A 21,356-nucleotide genomic window follows, 5' to 3' on the forward strand; every position below is an offset into this window, starting at 1 on the left:
CTTAAGACACATTCAAGAATCCCTTGAATGTGGTTCTTACAGATTTGTGAAGATACGTGCCGAACAGGGCGCTTTACAGCGTAAACATAATCTTGTCACTGTTCTCATGATCACATACACGTCTATGGAATTTCCGTGCTTTGGTTTCTTCTTTCTGATCGATATCATATAAACTGTGTGCACCATCCAATTTAACAGAACCCTGCTCTTCTGACACAGAAGCAGCAACACCAGTGCTTTTTTCTTTCCAATTTCACCACAAATTCTTCTCCTCATCTGTCCTTGATGAAGGACGTGAGTTTGACAGGCAACAACAAATACAGGAGTGCTGTTTTCAGAAGCATTCTCCTGATCACTATCATACTAGCCAGACTATACGTATTTGTAACTGCACAGATACAAGTGAAGACAAAATCCGTCAGTCAAAATCAGTCAAGTAAGATCAGGTGACTGACTCAGCCAGTCAAAGATATTCCACCTCTTCACCCTGAAAAGCCCTTTGGCTGCTTTTACCATTCAGTGAGTTTAGGATTGTTGAAACAATGATGAAATGTCATCCAATGAGTTTGGATGAATTACGCTGAGTCTGATCACAGAATGCTCCTGTGGACCTCTGCGTTCATCCTGCTGCTTCTGTCAGCACTCAAATCATTAACGTCAGAGCCATAACAGAACCAGGTGGTGGTTTTGGGTGATGAGCTGTTCTTTTTCTTCTCCACACTTTCCATCATTTTGACGGAGGATGATCCTTCATTGGTCCATAGAACTTTGTTCCAGGACTCTACTGATTTCTCTCTGTATGTGTTTGTGAACTGTCTTTGAGGCTTTTCAGTGGTTTGGATCTTATGATGAATCCTCTGAGGTTCTGGTCATGGAGTGTTCTCTTGATTGTAGACAAGGAAACATGTACGTCTCCATCCTGGACACTGCCTTTGACTTGCTTTTTTAGAAGGTACCAACTGTTAATTCTGGCCAACCAATAACTTTTGCTATCTTCTTCACTTGCATCATCATCTTTTTTACACAACTTCCTCTTCAGACAGCTCCACATCAGTGTAAATGGCAACTCTCAACCAACTCTGAGCCACGTGTGAGCCTCTTTGGTGCATGAATTAACACTGAAACAACACAGCAGCCAATTACTTTTAAGTCCCCCAAACTTTGGGCTTTATGTGTTGAAAGCTTTAACTCACACAGAGTTCTTTCAATATTGATGTAAAGCTACTCAAATTAAAGCTGAGACTTGGCACTTTAATGTAGAATCATTACTTTATTTCAAACTGAATGTGCTGAGTCAGAGAACCTGGAGAACAAATGATGTGTAACTGTCCAAATACTTAAGAGTCTGGACAGTATTTTGTCCTTGCCATTCATATTGTCTTTTCCAGTTACACTTCACATGCTCTGCTGTTGCAACTGTCGGTTGCGTTTACATAATGTTTATATAACCCCTATTCTTACTTGTATCTTAGGTTTCCCTTGCTTTAGTCCCACACCAGTGGTAATAGCTGCAGCAGGAGTCTCTTGCAGGGATCATTAAAGACAGACTTGCTGATCTTGTTACAGTGACAGCAAATACATTTTTAAAATTTCCTTCCAGCTCACTGTTAAGTTTAGATGGAGATGGAGGGGGCACTATAGGACACAATGACAAAAAAACTTTAAAGTACACAAGGAACCACCTAAAAAACCCTAAAAAAATATAAAAAAAATGCTGCCATTCTTCTTGTACATATGTATATATTCAGATACACCTTCTCTGATTTTTGTACTTCATATTTTTATCTTTATATTTTTTTTTTCTTTTTTTTTTTTACACACAAGCACCTTAGAGGGAAGTGCCACTGTAATTTCGTTGGACATTGTTCAATGACAATAAAGGCTATTCTATTCTATTCTATTCTATTCCATTCTATTCTATTCTAACAAAGATGTTTTCTTTAAAGAAAGCAAATAGAGAACTAACAATTACTTCTCAAGGTGGCTCCAGGCAAACTCAACTCTGTGCTTAAAAGGCTTTGGTCTCACTTTATCTGCCGTGTTTTGAAGGACTGTATTTTCTTCTTGTGTGTGACTTGTGTTTACGAGGGTCTGTAGCTGTGCCCTGTTTGCAGTTCCATCGTTCACAAGGACATTTTATCATGAGAACCCCTGTTTTATGGCTGCCACCGAGTTGGGAAACAGCAGGAACACACATACACAGAGACAATGCCTTTGTCACTCTCCCGTGGAATGTAGCAGGCCATTACTATGCAAATGAGCAAACATCAACCCTTGCTGACTGATATGTGTGTTTACATGAGTGTGTGAGGAGCAAAGACATGGTTAAGAAAGTAAAAACATACAAAGAAGGCTTGTTTTAAAGAAAGCCTCCAGCTGAGATGAACACTGTCCACTTTTATTTCCCTACTTTAGCAGGAACGCACAGTTGTCCCATCCCAGGCTTTTTCCTCTACATCAAGTCCTTCTCACTGCCGAGATCAGTGTAGTTTCCTCTTATCTTAATTTCTCCAACAAGGGATGCATCCAATGTGGAAGCAGTTTAGAGGTCTAGTGAGAAAAATCGACTTGTTCCAGAAAATCCCAATCAAATATTCATATCCAGCCAGGCCGCTCGTTTCTATGTCATGTCCAAAAATGACTGACATTAAGCACTCTGGTGACCAGTCAGGCTCAGAACCAGCTGATAAAGATGGGGGAAAGTGTTGGTCTCTATCCACTAACTAAACTGTAAATACTGATCACTGACATATGCAATAAAACTAATCCTAGTTCATGCAACAGTCCTGCAGTGAAGTCTGTAATCCTGAAGGTTCTGATGTTTGAGAGGTTCTTATTCAGCTTTATGGTCATTGTGCAGGCTGTAGTTTGTGGGCTGAGTGAGACTAGTGTATTCACTGACTTCAATTGTATCGCGTATCTTCAGTTCACACTTCTCTAATACTGGCAACTACACATCTGGTGCTCTTTTCTTTGGAGAGGTGTTTACAATATGAGCCAGAAACCTTCGTATTCATTTCCTGCTTTAGCTTAAAAATTATGGACAAACTGTTTCACAAATAAAAGCTTGTAGACTCATTTCCAAACTTGAAGTGTGACACACACACCGACTGAGTGGCACAGCTTCACGTCATGTGACATACAAACAGATGAACGAGTCAAGGTACAGTAGCCAGGAGACGCGGTTCCAGGCAGTGATATGAGATAACATTGCTGTCTTTCTGGAGAGTTAATATTATGTTAGCGCTGTGGTGCACCCTGATTTGAAGACACCTATGCACGTGTGTTGTCATGCCTGCCAAACACCAGTGTGTTGCCCTTATGAATTTTCACACATCCAGCAGTGGATGAAACAACATCACCGGAAAAATGCAATAAACATCTGGCTGTGGGACTCAGAATGGCTAACAGCCAGTTTTTCTCCCACTGTTTCTTCTATTAGGACAGCATGCCATGGCTGCTCTTGTCATTCACATATTTCAGAATGGATCCGTATCAAGTGCTCCCTGTCTACCAATTGCAATGTGAACCCCACCTGTCACCTGATCCACGGTGGGGTAGCCTGCTGCAAACCTGCACACGCTAACGGCTACAGAAAATGGATGGAATGAGGATCAGGAAGTGAAGCAGTTCACTGCCTTGGAAGTGGGTGGTTGCTAAAAGAGAACATTACTCTACAGTATATTATCTAACTGAGAGGTACAGTATATATTTTGTACAAGGCCACGGCCAAGTGTGGAGCACTTGGCTTTCTGTGGTCGTCTATTGTCCTCAGGGATTAAAGCCTTGTTATTCACACAGCCTGACCGCATGTCTCACAAAACCACCAGACAGTCAAAGTCTGATTCAAACATGGCCACTGTTATTAACAATATCTGTCTAAGGGGTAATTAACAAATTACTGACATACACGTAGTACTTATGCTTCCCCTTCTACCACTGCTGGTAAAATGTGTAATATTTTCTATTTAAAGAATGACACAGAGGAATACACTGAAGATAAAAACCGGGCCAGAAAACATTAAAAAAAAAAAAAAAAAAACACTGATGGTCCATCTAAAGCACAGTAATAAAAGCTCTCTTTGAAATACAGCCTCTTTTATTATACTGTTTTACTACAGCAGCATGTCCTGTCCAATCCAATCCAATCCCATGAAAGTGAACCATAATCAAAAGGAATAAAAGTGAACAACTTAACCTCCGTCTTTGTACTCTTTTACCATCCAGCTGCTCTCCACATACCCCCTAAAGGCTGATACTGGGAAATACAATTAACAGCAGCTGTGATTGGTCAGTGACAGAGTTTATTAACTATTCTGCTTGAAACTACTTTTCCCCAACATGTACACTTTGCCTCTCCTTTCACCTCCAATTCAAGAAGACAAAGCCTGATGAGGAGGAACACTTCACACCAAACAAATAAGACTGTCACACAGAGGGAGAGTGTTTCCAAGTGTGTTTGCTTTTGTGCTTTTTACAGCCTGTGAAACAATATGTCAGCAAACATGGGTCAAGAGGCCACACATTGTTCTCATTCAGTCATCTCCTACATGTTAAGTATGTTGTCTTTTTTAGCCTCACACAGTCCACAAGTTATCCCGGGTGTTCTGTAAAGTTCTCACCCCTCCAGTTTAACTGAGTGGTCTTCAGTCTCCATATACTGTAAAAACTATTTTGATAGAAGTAGAGACAGGGGACAGGCAGGAGGGACAACAACCTGACCCCGGACAATGCAAGGCTCTGCTGAAGAACAGATTTTCTGCGTGTTTCTCCATCAGGTTGCGATGCTTGTTAGACCTCTAACAGGAGCAGTGTGAATATAAAATGTGAGGGTGTTGACAGTGCCTTACCACATATACGCAACAAGACTTTAAAGGAATACAAAAAATCGATCTTTTGAGTTATAAATAATAACCAGTTGATGGCCTGAAAGGTGATTGTGAGTGTTTGATAAGATAAGATAAGATAAGATAAGATAAAAATACTTTATTGATCCCAAACTGGGAAATTCAACTGTTATAGCAGCCGTGTACAGGTAATAAACACAATAGTACAATGGTAACAAGTACAAAAAATAAGGAGATTTGCCCTACATAAATCTGCAGTAAAAAAGCTAAATAAAGCTAAGTATAAGTATCAGTCAGCGGTAACAATAAGTTAAGTTTGTGAAACCAGAGTACAAATGTACAAAGTAGTACAATGAATTCTCCAGAATGTGCATAGTAGCAAGTCAGTGCACCAAGACAAGATCCCTTTGTGAAGGATGGCAGCCGTAGTCAGCTTGGAGTTAAAACAGATCCGAAAACTTAAAAGACACTCCAGCAGCATTTATTCTTCCATATATTAGGCATGTTCCAAACAAGCGATCCACACCATTTCTAAATATACTGCCTCTGTGTTGTGCTATTGCCTCATCATAGCTCTGAAGCTCTGCTGGGAGTAGTGTATTTACTGCTTTATTGACTAAGTGGCTATTGTTTTGAACCTACTGAGCATACTGATCAGAGATATACTGAAGAAGAGGTTTCACCTTTCACCTCCCAAGCCTACAAGTGGCAAGAAAAAAAATTGATTTTCGGTAGCGTGTTCATTTAAAGTTCACCTAATCAATATTTTTATAATAACAAGAAATAAATGGCTCTGTGTAATGTTAGAAAGGCCACAGAAATCCCACACAGACTTATCAGCAACTCTGCATGATGGAGCCTTTTAGAGTCTTTTATTATTTGGCTTTCCATCCCTCTAACTTCATTACCATCAGAATCATTTCTAGAAGCCGTAGGTAGCTGTTTTCAGTGAAAAGGCTCTGGTAAACCCACAGTGCACGACCTACTCAGCACTAACCGCACACAGAAGCAGTTAGCAGCTAGCTGGTGAACACGGTGAACTGCTTAAAAGCCAGATATTTTGCCTCAGGAGTTAAAAGGTACCAAAGCAAAGCTAAAAAAGAGTGAATGTTGGACTTAGGACAAAAACATCAGCTGCTCCACATATACTGTGTGTGTGAGTGTAAATAAGTGACTGTGTACTAACACATTCCACATAACAACTTTACAACATGTCGGACGTTGTGTTTACAGCTTGTTCAGCTTTTTCCCCATGAGGTCAAATAAATAAATAAATAAATAAATAAATTAAAATAAATGAATATACAAAAAGTAATGCAGCTTTAAGCTCTAAGTAATACCTTCAACAGCTGTGCTACTCTGCTACTGAAACATAGCAACTGTTTCAACAGTGTGCACCGCACTGCAGTTACAGAACAGACCTTAAAATCACAGTTTTGAAGAAAGTTGTGACAGTTTTCCAGTTATTTTCAGAGGTTTGGTGGCAGCATGTGATAAAGGCTGCAGCCCTCCAAGCTTAAAATGTCTCCACTTCAGTAGTGTGGTGTATTGTGTCAGTGTGAAAATAGCGCCGTGAAGCAGGGACTACCCTGGCAAAGCTCCTGAGTGAGATTATATATTGTGCTCTCGTCATGTAGCAGTACCCCCCCCCCCCCCCTTTCACTGCTAATTTTCTCTGGTCCGTTTTCATGCTCAACAGAGTTCTCCTCGGTGCTGCTTCAGGTAACTTATCAGACACTAATTAGAAAGACTGCTTTAGGCAAGACAGCATTAAAGCAAGCCTCTCATCCGATTTCAGTCAAAACGGTGAAGCAGTCTCAAGAATTTCACCGTGCTGCCGCATCTCGCCATTCTTTGTGACCCTGGCTTTGATGAACAGTGATCTTATGTATTTGCAAACACAACACACTGGGCATAGAGAGCTGTAATTGGAGGAGCTGTCAAGCCAGTTGAGAGGAAGGCTGACACTGTCTTCAAACAACAATTTAGCATCTCTCTTTCAGACAGATGCAGCTGAACACCTGTCAGAGGAAAACTGTTCATCTGATGTGAATGCTTTCTGCAGTGTGTTAAAAGCTACTGCTATTCACATGCACACCAATTTGCTGTCCGCTGTTGCCTGGCGTTATGGACAGGAAGAAGATTGCTAACTGTTATGGTTGTCTTATTTCACAACCATGCGCACCGTGTTAAAACATTTCTCCGGTCTGTGCTTCCCATGTAATTATACACACTTGTGGTAAGAGAGGTGAGCAGGTTAGAAAAACAGACCTAGGCGCCGTTTGAATCAGCAAATTGACTGGGAAAATGTGCTTTCCATGGAAAAATGATGATCAAAACACACACACACACACGCCTTTACTACAGCCACACTTCTGTTATTTAATCCACTTAATGTACCTGACCATGCACCTGAACCGAATCAGTGTTATCACCTTCCACACATGCCCACACCCCCCATCCCCCCCCCACCCCACACACACATACAGAGCACAAAGACCATTGTCAGGGCAGTTGTTGGTCGTCAACGTAAATTAGCACACAGAGCAGTTTCTGGGCTTCATTAGCATCCAGAGCTTCTATAATTAAATGTGTGTGAGTGGCTCCTCTGTCAGACGACATCACGTACTCAGTGTTTTTAATACTCATTGATTTAATAAGACTACCCATTACAACTGATATCTGATAACAACATTTGCACCAACAGCATTTCTCTGTTATTTGCCCTGACAGCAGCTCTGTAGAGTGAACTCCCGAATGACTTTGCATACAGTAAGTGATCATGGGCTGTTGGCAGTTTTCCAAGCAACTTAGCTTTGCTGTAATTCGCTGTTTACAGTTTACACTTGGAGGCTTGTGGGAAGACGCTCTCACAGTCAAAGGTTGAATGTTAAGTCTGCTCCTTCAATATTGTAAATAAGCCTGACAGCTTCAGTCATTCTTCACTTTTCCAGTGAATATGCTAAATATGGCTAGATGAAGCTGCTCTGTGACCCTGGGCAGAAATTAGCCTCCTGCCCTCCGCTGCAATGTCTGTGTATCCTGTCGATGTATAAGAAGCCAAGAAAAAAAAACTGCACAGTATAAACTAAAATCATAAAGATCCCCTCCACAAAACGGGGTCACAATAATGCAGAGACTGTCTTACTTGACAATGTACTTAAACGGTAAAAAAAAAAAAAAAATCGGTAATCGGTATTTGGTAAATTTGAAATTTACCCAGTTAATTAACCAGTCCTGATGCTCAGTCGTTGCCATGAGTATCTCCCTGTGATATCTCACATTGTTCATGTTTTACCACACACTGTTTTAATTTAATATGTAACACCATCAAAAGTGGTGTGTGTGTGTGTAAAACAAACTGTAGCTGTATTTTGGCTACCCACCAATAACCTCTGCCATTTTATCTCCATAACCGCTCCTCAATCCTGGACACTGCTGCTTCACTTAAAACAAGATGCCATCATTACAACATCTTTAAGGATGAAAGAGCGCTGTGTTCAAGGGCTGAAAGAAAGTTGAAAATACAACGCTTCTGGTAATAACCAGCTAATGAAAGACATATTAGGATATCGTATGTAGATTGAAGATGTAAGCCCTAAATATGCCTCTCAACTCTTCTTAACAAGCCAGAATAATCCCAGTGTTCAGCGCTTATCAGTCACACTGGCAAACCCTCTGCTCCTGGGGCCTCTGTTTTCTGGGAAGTTGACTGCTGATAAAACTAAGGTCCTCCCATCCCTGCACTTTCTCATCCTATCCTCATACTGATCACTTTGGGCAGATCAGTAAAAAGATATTAACATCCAACTTTTTTTCTTCTCCTCCTGCCAGTGTTCAGCTTCTTATACAGTATATATTAAATTATAGGTGATTAACTGGACATATCTTCTCTATCCTCTACCTCACCTTTAGCAATTTGAACAATAATGGGAAAAAAAACTGTTCAACTGTTCAATATTGAAACCGATTTTTTAAATTCCTGTCTTCAGAGTGATCCTGTAAACACATGTTGGAATTTGCATACATTTATACAAGACCTGCTCCTGGTTTCCTTGTAGCTCCTGTTACTAACAGTAGCATCAGGAACATGGCTGCTGCTATCATTAAATTACCTAAATTAATAGGTAGGAAGGTTTTGTTACCTACTGGCCTAGTAGAAATAATGCCAACTGAATGTCGGTTTTGAACCCACTCAAATCCTGGAGCCATCTCCACTGAGAGAACGCCCGTCTGAGGTTTACCCTTAGCCTTATTGCCTCCTCCCGACAACAGGGCTCTTTTTCTTCTCACAGTTACTCCAGTTGTTCCACTGTTGGCCATTTCCACTAACTGGGGAAAGTTACCAATAGCTACCAGGGAAACCAAAGCGCTATCATCTTCCTGTTTTGGTTGCACAATGGCAGATGTACATCCTCTGTGCCGTAAATCGAGCCTTGATTATCCCAGAAGATTTTGTAGGCAGATAGAACTGCAAAGTGAAAGCGAGGGTTATCATTGATGTCATTATTCTTTAGCCATTACACTGTGCAATCAAAATTTACTCCATAATGGTAAGTTTAAGCAAAAAACTTGTCTATTGCCACTTTAAGAAATAACAGCTGACAGCAGAGACCCAAGTGGACCTGTCAAGTCAACTTAATAAACTGTTCTCTGTGCACAATTAAGAGAAATAAAGAGGAATATCCATGTTCCCAGCCAAAGTGAAGCTGCCCTCCGTCAGCTTAATAAACACATTAGGCCTGCTTCCAAGCCCTAATTTGGAATGACACACTAAAATACTTGTTCATTCAGGCTTTTCTGGTCATCTCAGGAGCATTGCTATACTTAGATCCATCCTGAGTTTCAGCAATACAGAGGATTACGTGCTTTTATCTCTTCTTGCCTTAACTGCTGCAGTGCCCTGTTTGTTTGCCTTAACCAAAAAGAGAACGCCTCCAGTGTGGTGAGAGTGCTGAAGCAAGGCTTTTACCTACAACAAAGAGAAGGGCCAAATATCTCCCTCTCTTCGCTGATGGCTTCACTGATTTTTTTTTTTGCAGTGATTATGTGCAAATGTTTTCCTGGCCTGGCTCCGGGGTTATCTCGCTGAACTTTTGACTGCTTAACGGACTACATACTGCATGACTGACCTGACTGTGACTGTGTCCAGGCTAAAGACTAAAGGTGACTGAGCTTTTGCCATCATCGCTCTGCGGCTTCAGAGCAGCCAGCCTCAAAAACAGAGACTGGCAGCGTGGGTATCTTCCTATCTTCCTTAAGACCTTGAAGTAATCTATATGTTTGCGTTTACTCTTTTGTTATTTGAGTTACCTTGTAAGCTACTTTATTTTGTCCTCCTACTCTTTTTTTCATTTGTTATTTTTATCTCTGCTCCCCTTCATCCTGCATTCACTGTCTTGCTCTTTTCTCTTTGTAAAGCAATAAAAATATTGCCTCTCACAGTCTTCTGGATGGAATCCTGATGGGGGCAAAAGCACCGCAAAATACAAGTAAGTGGATCCAGGGTCAAAAGTGAACTTCTTTCCTCCCCCCAAAAAAACGAACCACTACTTTTTGGTTTGTTTTAGAATCTACTCCTTTTGACTGTTTGCTTTACTAGTTTATGTCATATTTTTTCCAAAAAAATATATTTTCTGCTTTTGGGTTTTATATGAATTCTGCTGTTTCTTTCTCCTGTTTGTTTATTTTTTGCATCTTGTTGAGCTGTAAACAATAAAATACGCACAAGCTGGTCAAGGGTTAATCTCAGGCCACACCCAATGCAGATGTGCCACATTTGAGGAGTTGGGTGGAGCTGTTTAATCATTTTTCCACATTCAAGCAGCCTGGGGTCAGTGCACTAAAGCTTATTCTGCTGTGAGAGTTTACAACAGCATTTACGTCCCCATATATGTTCACTAATAACACGTTATGATTAACCGTGGATTATAGACAGTTATGGTTGGAGTCTGGACCACCCTGGGATTTGTATCCAGCATAGAAAGCAGTGCTGTCTCAGAGGATAAGCTCTGGGAAACAAAGTCCCCTATTGTTGTTTTGAGAGTTGCCCATTATGAAAAAAAAAAAAAAAATACATCCTGGTACAGGCAGGCACTGTGGGACAAGCTTTCTTAGCCACTTTCCAAAGTGTCACTGCCATCCAAGTACTTTTATTTGACTACACAGACCACTTGCACTGACTGGATGTCCACAAAATTAGAAGGAAAAATAATCTATTAATATTCCTGCTTTTTGGCAAGCACATCTTGAATAATTAAGACTTGAGGCTCTTCACAAATTGGCAGAGTCTTCTAGTAAATATAGCATATTTGCTACACTGTAAATCATTTCAATTTCATTCAAGTTGGAAACGTAAGTTCACCTGCTGCCTGAAAAATGTGAGTTTTATGAGCTTTGACAATGTAAAACTAAGTTAAGCTAACCGAACTTGAGAAAAAAAAGCTGACTATACTTTATGAAGATGTTAAGTTGAATCAGACTGTTTAGTCACAGTCATTACAGACAATTTTGCTCTCTTTCTATAGTTCTTGGTTTTAAAAAGTCTGCTCTTTATTTGACATGAAAAATTTATAGCTCAACTGTTGAAGCTATTTCTTTTTAACCAGAGTCAGTACAAAGACAACATCTAAGTCTACACTCAGTGACTTTGTTCAATTATTAGTGTACGGGGGAAGAAACTGAAATCAATACTACTACAATACGCGGTTAGCACTGTTTTCATTATTACGTAACGAAACAACCATGACTTAATTTAATATGGATTAACAACACACAGCAAATTTCATCATGAACGGGTCCTTCGCACTACAAAAAAAGGAGAAGATGCATGCTGGGAAGTCTGTTATATGCTACTTTTGTTTCTTTAAAAACTTATTTTAAAGAGCTGAGTGAACTCTCAGCAGTTCATTAACTCAACTCATCATTCCAAGTTAAAAGACCTCAAGTAGAACAACTCATGTTTGTAAGGTCTAAAGTGGTCTGAAAAAGTTAATAAGAAAAGATTAGTTGACTCCACTGTACTACTGTACTATGCTTTAGAAAAAACATTTAAATTTAACTATAATTTATAGAACAAATTCACACTGTGACCTGCTGCCTGGCAAAGCATTCGGGTGGAAGAATAACACAAGTTGAAAACAAAATACACCGCTCCTTGGACTGGATGCATACTTAATTTCTGAGTCTTTGGTCAGGCTTAGTAAGTAACAGTAAACTGATTAGGTGCTGACCAGCCAGCAGCCTACTTTTGGCTCCTGGCCTTTGCAAAATGCTAAATGATGGGCTGTTAGGTTGTGTGGAGGTCATCTGAGTCAGTGAGGAATGTCTAATGTGAGGACTGACTCAGGCCACATACAGTAATATGGATGAAGGGTGCCAATGCTATGTGCATATCTAAGGCAGTTACACACTTGAGTGGATGCTGGGAAACCCCTAATTCCTATGAAGTATATAATCAGTGGATGTCAACAAGGGGAATTACCAACCAGGGCTATGAATTCAAGTGGTCTGTTGAGGGTTACCACGATTTAATTGAGAGTTACATTTCACTACAATATAATTCATTATTTTACAGGATGGATATGAATTTATCAATGTCAGATCTGGCTAATTTTGATGTTTTGTTAAAAGTCGGTCAAGCCATCAAATACATTCCTGTTGTTTGGACTGAGCACTCTCAGGTATTTCAGTTTGTGAAATTAGCAACCAAACCTGCTCTATCCTGCTTTAAAAGCTTCTGACTCAAATGCACCTGAACTATTTCATCAGTATTTTTTTTTTTCTAGTGGAGGTTTTTACTCTGACTAGAGGGCTGCTTTCACAAGATGTTCCACCATACAAAAAGTAAAATGGCAGGGTAGTGAACACACATTTTGCCATGAAAACTGGCCATCAAGCAATCAGATGCCCATCACTGTTACTTACATATCTCTATACTTTACTGCTTTTTGCACTTCTGGTTAAATGTTAAACTGCATTTTGTTGTCTCAGTTTTTGTACTCTGTGAAGTGACAATAAAGCTGAATCTAATCTAAAACACAAATGTGGAAACTCAGATTTCAACCAGCTAAAATCCAAAACTGCTGATGTCATGCTTCAAATTATCTCTTAACCTAATTAGGTTACAAACTATCATGTTCTAATAACTACAGAGGACAGGATTTGAAAAAATGATTACACTAATTTTCTAATCAAACACTGCTACCACAGCTGCCCAGATGCTGCAAACCCCACCCATCTGGCTCTCCACGCAGGTTAAATCCAACACTGAACAGCCTGATTTGCTGCCGGTGTTTGCCCCAAAACCTGCTACTGTGACCGTTCAAGCTGCCCAGTCTGAGAGAAAACACATATTTAACAGCAGGGCCTAACCCAGTTTTACAGACTCTCATTATCAGCCACTAAACACTGCAACTGAACAAAGCCAACAGACAAAAGCAAATAATAATTCAGACACATGACAAAGCAGAGAATCAATGGCTGAATCTCCTTCCCGTTGAAACATGATGTGGGTTAAGAAAAACTGGTGTGATATTTTATCTGAGTGGTGATGCTGCAGACATGGATGTAAAAATAAAATATAACAAAAAAAAATCTCTTAAAAAAACTTCTAATTAGATACTAACGTCACGATGGAAAGACCAAGATGGAGTCACGGAGGGAGAGAGGGAGAGAGAGAGAGTTGGAAAAAGACAAGAAAATCAGTCGGAACGGATCAGCATCACTCCACTGTGCTACAGCCTCTCTGAGCCCTCTGACTCCTCTCTGCCTTTCTCTGTAGCCTACTGAAGAAACCCCAGTGACTGGAGCAGGGAACTGACACCATGTCATTTATGTTCCAGCGATAAAGTCATAAATATCACACTCACCAAGCCATTGTATTTCCTCCAGTCACCCCACATTTACTTTTACAGATGCTGTGATAATAAGACTCAATATTACATTTCTGACGGGAGACAAATCACCAAACCTGGCAAGAGACAAAAACTGCGGCAAAAATAGAAATACAGACATTGAAGCTAAAAGTTGCTTTTACGGCGTTTATGGGTTTTTAACGTGTAGCAGGTTTTTTCTTAACCCTCCGCTGAAATAAGAGTTCACAAATGTAGCCTGTGGACCTACCCACGCCTGTTTCTTTTAATACGATACAGGATGCACACTACAGGTAAGTAATTCATAAAAACGTCAGTATTTTTAGATTAAATATAAAACACAATAACTTCCATGCAAGTTACTGTTTTGCACTCGAACAACGACAATCTGTGGACCGCGAGCTCCTAACTTCACCCTGCTGTTAAAACGACTAAAGGGAGGAAAGGGATGAAGTGAGGAATCATTTTACGGAAAAATAAACTGGTTTACATAAATTCATACAGGATATTGTTCCCAAAAACGGTATGAAAGGCGGACAAGTGAAGCCTAGTGTTAAATAAAGTTGCTAACTAGCTTAATGTCAGATTTTTTTTCCCCCCACACTTTTATCATGAAACAACCAAACTCAGTGCCCTCCGTCTCCACCGTGAAGTGACCTTAATCACTAAATTAAACAAACACATCCACACAAATAGCATCTGAATTATCATCAGTAGTCGGAGTCATGTAGTGGGCTGTTTAAAAATTAAAAAAAAAAAAAAAAATGTAAATGAACATCCGAACAGTAGTTTCATGTGGTGTGAACCGCTATGGTGACAGTGAGAGCAGCGTAGAGCCAGAGCCACTTACCGCCGTGTGCCGAGGATGGAGCTTTAACAAGAACAACCAACAGTGAATCCAACGGAGACTGACTACTCTGCTCTCCGAGTCTGTCCCCTCTCTCCGGTCCTCACTCTGCCGCCGCCCCCCTCTGTCTCTCTCTCTCTCTCTCTCTCCCTCTCTCTCCCTCTCTCTCGCTTGTGCAGTACCTAACCTCGCTTTACCAACCGTCCGTCCCACAGCTCCCCCCTCCGCCCCCCCTCGCCCCCGCCCTCACCAAATCAACAAATTGAGGAGTTGAAATGGCTGCTGATTGGTCATTACAGCGCCGTCGGCGATTAAAGGGGCACACGCACGCTCACGTGCACACGAAACGCGCACACCCTGGTCTCAATCTTCATCCCATCTCCACCCAGCAGACACATTTCAATCAGCCTTTTATTTTCACAGGCCAACAGACACTGACTGCTTTCTTAAAGGAGAACTCTGGGTTATTTGAAGACCTTTTGGCAACAGGAACATATGGCAGCTGGCAGATTACAGCTGCAGGTGTCTTCTAGCCTGCAGAAATGTCTTGGAGGCAGGATGGCACTCTAAAAGCGGTACAGAGTCAGGGTACTCAAAGTCATTATATGGCGTTGTACTGCTTGATTATAGCGCCCCCTAATCTCCAGATGTCCTGTAAACTCACTGTTGGTATTTTCAAACTTAAAGCAGAACAAATCAATATTTAAAATTAACAACAGATTAAGGAATATGTTACTCAAGAGTTGCTACACAAACCCAAACTTATATCTATATAGATATAGATGTGTGTATGTATGTATGAGTTATATAGCTCTTGCTACATGCACATGCAATTCATGATTGCACACAATTATGCAGAGAGTTAGTAACTTTTGTAGTACTTCTGTTTCAGGTAATTGAAAATTGCAAGTCTCAAAGGCTTATCACCCAAGGAGGTCCACGAGGACATGCTGGTACCATTAATGGACGGTGCCCCTTCTTACAGCAACATGGGCTGCTGAATTCAAAGCTGGCAGAGAGAGCCTGGAAGTTGAAGGCTGGTCACTGTCACTGCACAGGAGATCACTGTCAAGATCCATGACATGATCTGGACAGATCAATGAATAACACAGCGGTACATGCAGTTAACCAAAACAAACTTCAAAGGTGTCAGCTGGCTGGGTCCCTGAAACTCTTTTGGGCCTGATGAGAGGCGAATTTGGCACAACATCTTGCCATTTTTTGAGATGGATCCCAAGAGATTTCGCATAACCATGGATGAGACGTGGGTCCACCACTTCCAACCAGAGATGAAAGAATGATACAAACATGAGGTGTGCGTGCAAGGTGATAGCCTGCGTTCTTTTTTTGCAGATGCAAAGGGAGTGCTGCTGGTGGACTACCTGGAAAAGGGTCACACCTTTACAGGGGCCTACTATGCTGATTTCTTGAGACAGCCACGGGAAAAAAATCAAGAAGATCTGGCATGGGAATCTGACAAGAGGAGTGCTTTTCTACCAGAACACACAGTGATCCAGGAGTGCAGATCTGAACTCATCCAACACCACTTTGTACCACTTTCCCTAAATTGCTGACTCATCCAGCAGCTGAACGCTTGTGTGAATCTTTCTACCATTAAATGAAACATTGTCCTGAAAGTTTCTCAGCACAGTTGCAGACGTTCCCACCGTTCACCTTCCGTCCATTTCATCCCAGACCAGCTCCACGGGGTTTAAGTCTGCAGACCGAGCTGGTCTTCATCAGGTGAAGCCACCGTCTGGTTCTGTTCTTCTAATGTTTTGTGTAATTATCTGACCAACCAGTCTGTCTCCTCTGTTACTGCCTTTTTCTCACCACTCTGATGGTAACACACAGTCCTGCTTCCTGCAGGACAGTATTGTCCTGATAACGCATCAGAGGGTGTAGTGAGTTTGTAAAAGGTAGTTTTCTACAGCTTTCGACCCATAGTGTTCATGTGCATATATATAATGTACACTGACATACAAAAAACAATACTTGTTAAAGGGACACTCATTTTACATATAAAGGTCATTTACTAGTCTGAGAAAATCCTAATGATCAGCTTGGGGTTGGAAGCCACAGATTTGTAACAGAAAGCTATCCTTACAAAGTGGATGTGTTTTTGTTTTAACTATTTAAATTAAAACCCAAATGCAAACACGGACTAGGAGCCAGAAAAGCATTTAAAAGGTAGTTTACTGAAAACCCGAATGGTAAAGTGACGACTAGACTGGACTAGGGCACTTCCTGTTGACCGGTGGGAGAGGAGGCTTAGCCAGGAAGAGCAGAACAGGAAGTGGGGGACTGATGGAGGAGCTGAGTGGGGAGATGAGCCGGCTAATGTGGCTGTGGGTCGAGCAAGACAGGCGAAGGGCAGGTAGATGGACGGGGGCGGGCAGTGGAGGTGTGTTGTAACTGAGCAGGTAATTGCTCTGTAATCCAGACAGGCAGCACTTGAAGAGGACAGAGCTGGACGTGACAGGTGAACAGGACATGAGGCAGGTGAACCTGAGGCACAGGCAAATACGCAGGCTTAGAATGGATCAGGCGAGCACAAGGAAAATACTGAGACAAAAAACTGGCACACAGACTGGATGAGTAGAGTTGGAGCAGGTTTGCAGGTGGAATAACAGGAGGAGGAACTGGAAGGACAAACTGAAGAAAGACTGATACCCTGACAGTTTGATTATGGGAAATGTGACATCTCAGGCTTTACTGATTCAATTTTAACAATTCTTTTTAAAGCCTTTCTCCTATACTTTTTTGAACTGCAACATTAAATCATGAGAATCAGCCATTAACAACATGTCCCTGCAGCCTAATCCTTGACATTAACAACAAAATGACCAAGTGAAACCATAAAGTTTATCAAGCGTTACCTCCTTAGACAAGACACTGCTGGTGAGTTTAATTTTGTTTTTTTATTTGTGTGTTAATTTTTTCATCTGTATAACAGTTTGCATCATGTGCCACCTTCCTGAGATATTACAATATGAAGTCTTCTGCAAATTCAATCAATCATATTCCTTTATAGATTAAATATTGTACATTACTTATGTTGAACTGTTTTTTTTTTTTGTTTTTTTTTTTATCATCTCAGAATTTCCTTCAGATTTTACATTTTCCAATTCAAAGGTGCTTTACTGGCTACGTTCTAAGGGTTGCGTGCTTTTGGTGACTGACCGTCATCATATATGTTTGGAGATCTGACAAAATGTTACGCTCGGTTGTGACAAAGCTACAGTAACTGCTCTTAATCAGGTCCTTTAGTCAACACCAGCTTTTACATATCCTGCCTCTGGAAGTGTCTCTAACTGTTTGTGCTGCAAATAAATTTAACTGCCCTGTAGCAGTGAAAACGAAAACACTCAGACCTGTAAGCTACATTTACATATTTGACAGGTTGGTGATGTTGTGTCAAGATGACGTGTTATGGTGTAAAAAACAAATCCACCACATTTCACAGAATAGATTAACATGCTTCACAGAAAATGACACATTATTTGAGTTTGATAGCTGTAGCAGTCATATCCTGATCCTCAATGTATACAGTTTTTGTTGTCAGGGCTGTGGCCAGGAACACAAGACACAAGGGAAAGGAGAGAGTAGACACACCAGGCCAGACTTGTGTCACTGTCTTCTAATAATAACAACTCACTAGCTACAGAGTTTGCTTGGCAAGGAAACATAGAGAAACTCCACAGGGAAAAAAAGGAGCAAACACAGGCGGGATCACAGGTACACACTCAGGGACATCAATCAATGAACTGACAAAGAGACAGGGGAAACAATGAGACTTAAATACACTGAGGCTAATTGGCAACAGGTGATCCACATTAGGGCGGGGCAGACAATCAACATAGGCAGGTAACAGACAAAGACAGGAAACAAAGTGGGAACAGATAAACAAGGAGAAAGATGTCAAAATAAAACAGAAAATATTAAATGGAAACCCAAGGAACCAAAACAACAAAGAAAAAGAGTCCAAAGAGTTAATAATGAGTTCGATTAAAGTCTAAGACAATCCAGAAGGAGTTCAAACACAGTCAACAAGGGGCTGATCATAACAGTTTTTGGGTTAGTTATCCTGCTTTCTGTGAAGTGCCTCTTGAGACAGCTCACCCGAAAGGACAAACTCTCCAGTTATGGATCAACTGGTCTCTGCCATTTCACTTCTTCAAGAACTGTCTGTCAGTCAGATGATCAGTCCTCAGATGACCCATGTAGTCTGATTTTGATCCTTCGGTAACACAGCACTGGTAACAAGTTCGTATTGTTGAGTATGGTTATTTTACTATTTTTTTCTTGGTATCCTTCTTGGGGTTCACAAAAAAACACGGCAAAAACATGGCAAAAACACGACAACTTAAAATTGTGTTGGGAGATTGATCCTTGAAAGTATTTATTAATTTTATAATTTAATTTCAGTGGTAAGAATATTTTTTGAAAATGTTTTGTACAAATTGAGCAAGGGAAATTGTTTTTAATCTCTGGCAACAGTCTAACAAAAGAATATGATATCAAAGGTCCAAACACAGCTTTCACACACATCGCCTGGTCTTCTTTTAGCTTTTATTTACAGTTTGCAGAATGAACGCTGTGACATGTGGCTGTGAATACTCCAGAAATTCATGAGAAGATCTTTGAGTTTTTCAGGTACATATAAAACTGAGCTGTATCTTTTGATTATCAAATAATATGCAGATGTTTTCAAAAATATTAGAATTTCTCTTTACACTGTTAATTTCCACTGCACTATGCTATATCTTAAGTTACTTTCTGCTTTCATGAGGACCATTATGTTCCTGTCACGGTACATCTGAGTAAAATCATGACTACATGACTTGTAAGGGCAAACGTGTATTCCTGCTTTCGTATTTGCGAGCAACGCAAACTCATTAAAGTCTGAATGGATGGTAAGTGTCCAGAAAAACTGTCTGACACTTAGAATCCTTCTCTTCCCTTTGATGCTGTTAGGCACTGATTAGCAAACTAACAAATCACAGAAGAAAAAAAAAACAGTCCTGGCTCAAACCATTCATGTGTGTAATCTATATTTTTGATTAGAGTTCTATTTCTTGCATTGGAGCTTGCCAGTTGGCTCACTTGCACTGTGAATAAGTGCTTTGACTCAGCTGCTGACATTACTTCTGCCTCATGAGCGGCTTTGACTCTGAGAAATACTCGAAACACTAAAACAATGTGGAGTCAAAGAAATGCCTTCAGCATTTTTGGGATTATTTTTGCTATCATCGCTGCCAAGAATGCTTGATTTCTGTGGTGGATTCCGTGAAACATTCTAATTCTTTGTGTGTCTTTCCAGATGTTTAGTTAGGAGCTATGACAAAAATAAGTAAAAAAAAAGGTACCTAAATGGCTAAAGTTATATAAAATGTGATTTGTATGGCTTTCTGCAGTTTACAGACTCAGTAGTAAATTGTGAGAGTACGAACACTTTGAAAGAAAGACTGAAACTTCTTTATGAATGTGTAAAATTGAACTAATACTCTATGTTACAACAAACTAAAATGAGTAGCTACACATATCATGCCCATGGGGGGGCTGCGGCATCCTCACATCGTCTTTTCTGTTGTCCATCTGACGCACATCTGACTGAACAGATACGCTCCTATTTTAATCAATCCAGATGCCTACACAGGCCGCGTGACGGCTCTTGTTTTACTTTAGCTACACATACATGAACACAATGTGATGTAACAGCTCTGGATATAACAGAGTCTCAGATGCAGAAAAATAGTTCCAAAAAGCAGTGTCTTTATTTGGAAGCACGGTGGTAGACTGTCAAGAACAGGCAAACAATCACAAAAAAACAAGGCAAAGTCACACACAAGTCTACACGAGGAAAAACAAAGACAGTTTGACAAAGGAGCAGGGAAACCAGCATATACACCATCAGGCAAAACATTATGACCACTGACAGGTGAAGTGAATAACACTGATTATCTCTTCATCATGGCACCTGTTAATGGGGGAGATATATTAGGCAGCAGGTGAACATTTTGTCATTGATGCAGCTGGGGAGCGAAGGCTGGCCCGTGTGATCCAATCCAATAGACGAGCTACTGTTGCTCAAACTGCTGAAGAAGTTAAAGCTGGTTCTGATAGAAAGGTGTCAGAATACACAGTACATCACAGTTTGTTGTGTATGGGGCTGCATAGCCGCAGAGCAGTCAGGGTGCCTGCAATGGGCATGTGAGCATCAGAACTGGACCACAGAGCAATGGAAGAAGGTGGCCTGGTCTGATGAATCACGTTTTCTTTTACATCACGTGAATGGCTGGGTGCGTGTGTGTCGCTTATCTGGGGAACACATGGCACCAGGATGCACTATGGGAAGAAGACAAGCTGGCAGAGGCAGTGTGATGCTTTGGGCAATGTTCTGCTGGGAAACCTTGGGTCCTGCCATCCATGTGGATGTTACTTTGACAGGTACCACCTACCTAAGCACTGTTACAGACCATGTACACCCTTTCATGGAAATGGTATTCCCTGATGGCTGTGGCCTCTTTCAGCAGGATAATGCACCGTGCCACAAAGCAAAAATGGTTCAGGAATGATTTGAGGAGCCCAACAACGAGTTTGAGGTGTTGACTTGGCCTCCAAATTCCCCAGACGTCAATCCAATCGAGCATCTGTGGGATGTGCTGGATAAACAAGTCCGATCCATGAAGGCCCCACCTCGCAACTCAAAGGGCAGGGACTGAAAGATCAAGAGAGGGGAATGTTTCAAAATAAAACAGGAAACAAGAAAACTTATTAGAAAATGTT

The 21,356-nt window shown here is 40.8% G+C and overlaps 1 protein-coding gene across 1 annotated transcript in view; it reads right to left on the reverse strand.

Moving 5' to 3' along the window:
* Window positions 1-14,625, reverse strand: part of LOC121193154 (cadherin-6-like) — a 70,977-nt gene extending 56,352 nt beyond the window's left edge. The window contains exon 1 of the mRNA XM_041055336.1: window positions 14,571-14,625. The gene's annotated coding sequence lies outside the window, so the exon portion shown is untranslated. The remainder of the gene's footprint in view (window positions 1-14,570) is intronic.
* Between the last annotated feature and the right edge of the window lie 6,731 nt (window positions 14,626-21,356).

This window comes from Toxotes jaculatrix, chromosome 14 (assembly GCF_017976425.1).
Source record: "Toxotes jaculatrix isolate fToxJac2 chromosome 14, fToxJac2.pri, whole genome shotgun sequence".
NCBI classification, from domain to species: Eukaryota; Metazoa; Chordata; class Actinopteri; family Toxotidae; genus Toxotes; species Toxotes jaculatrix.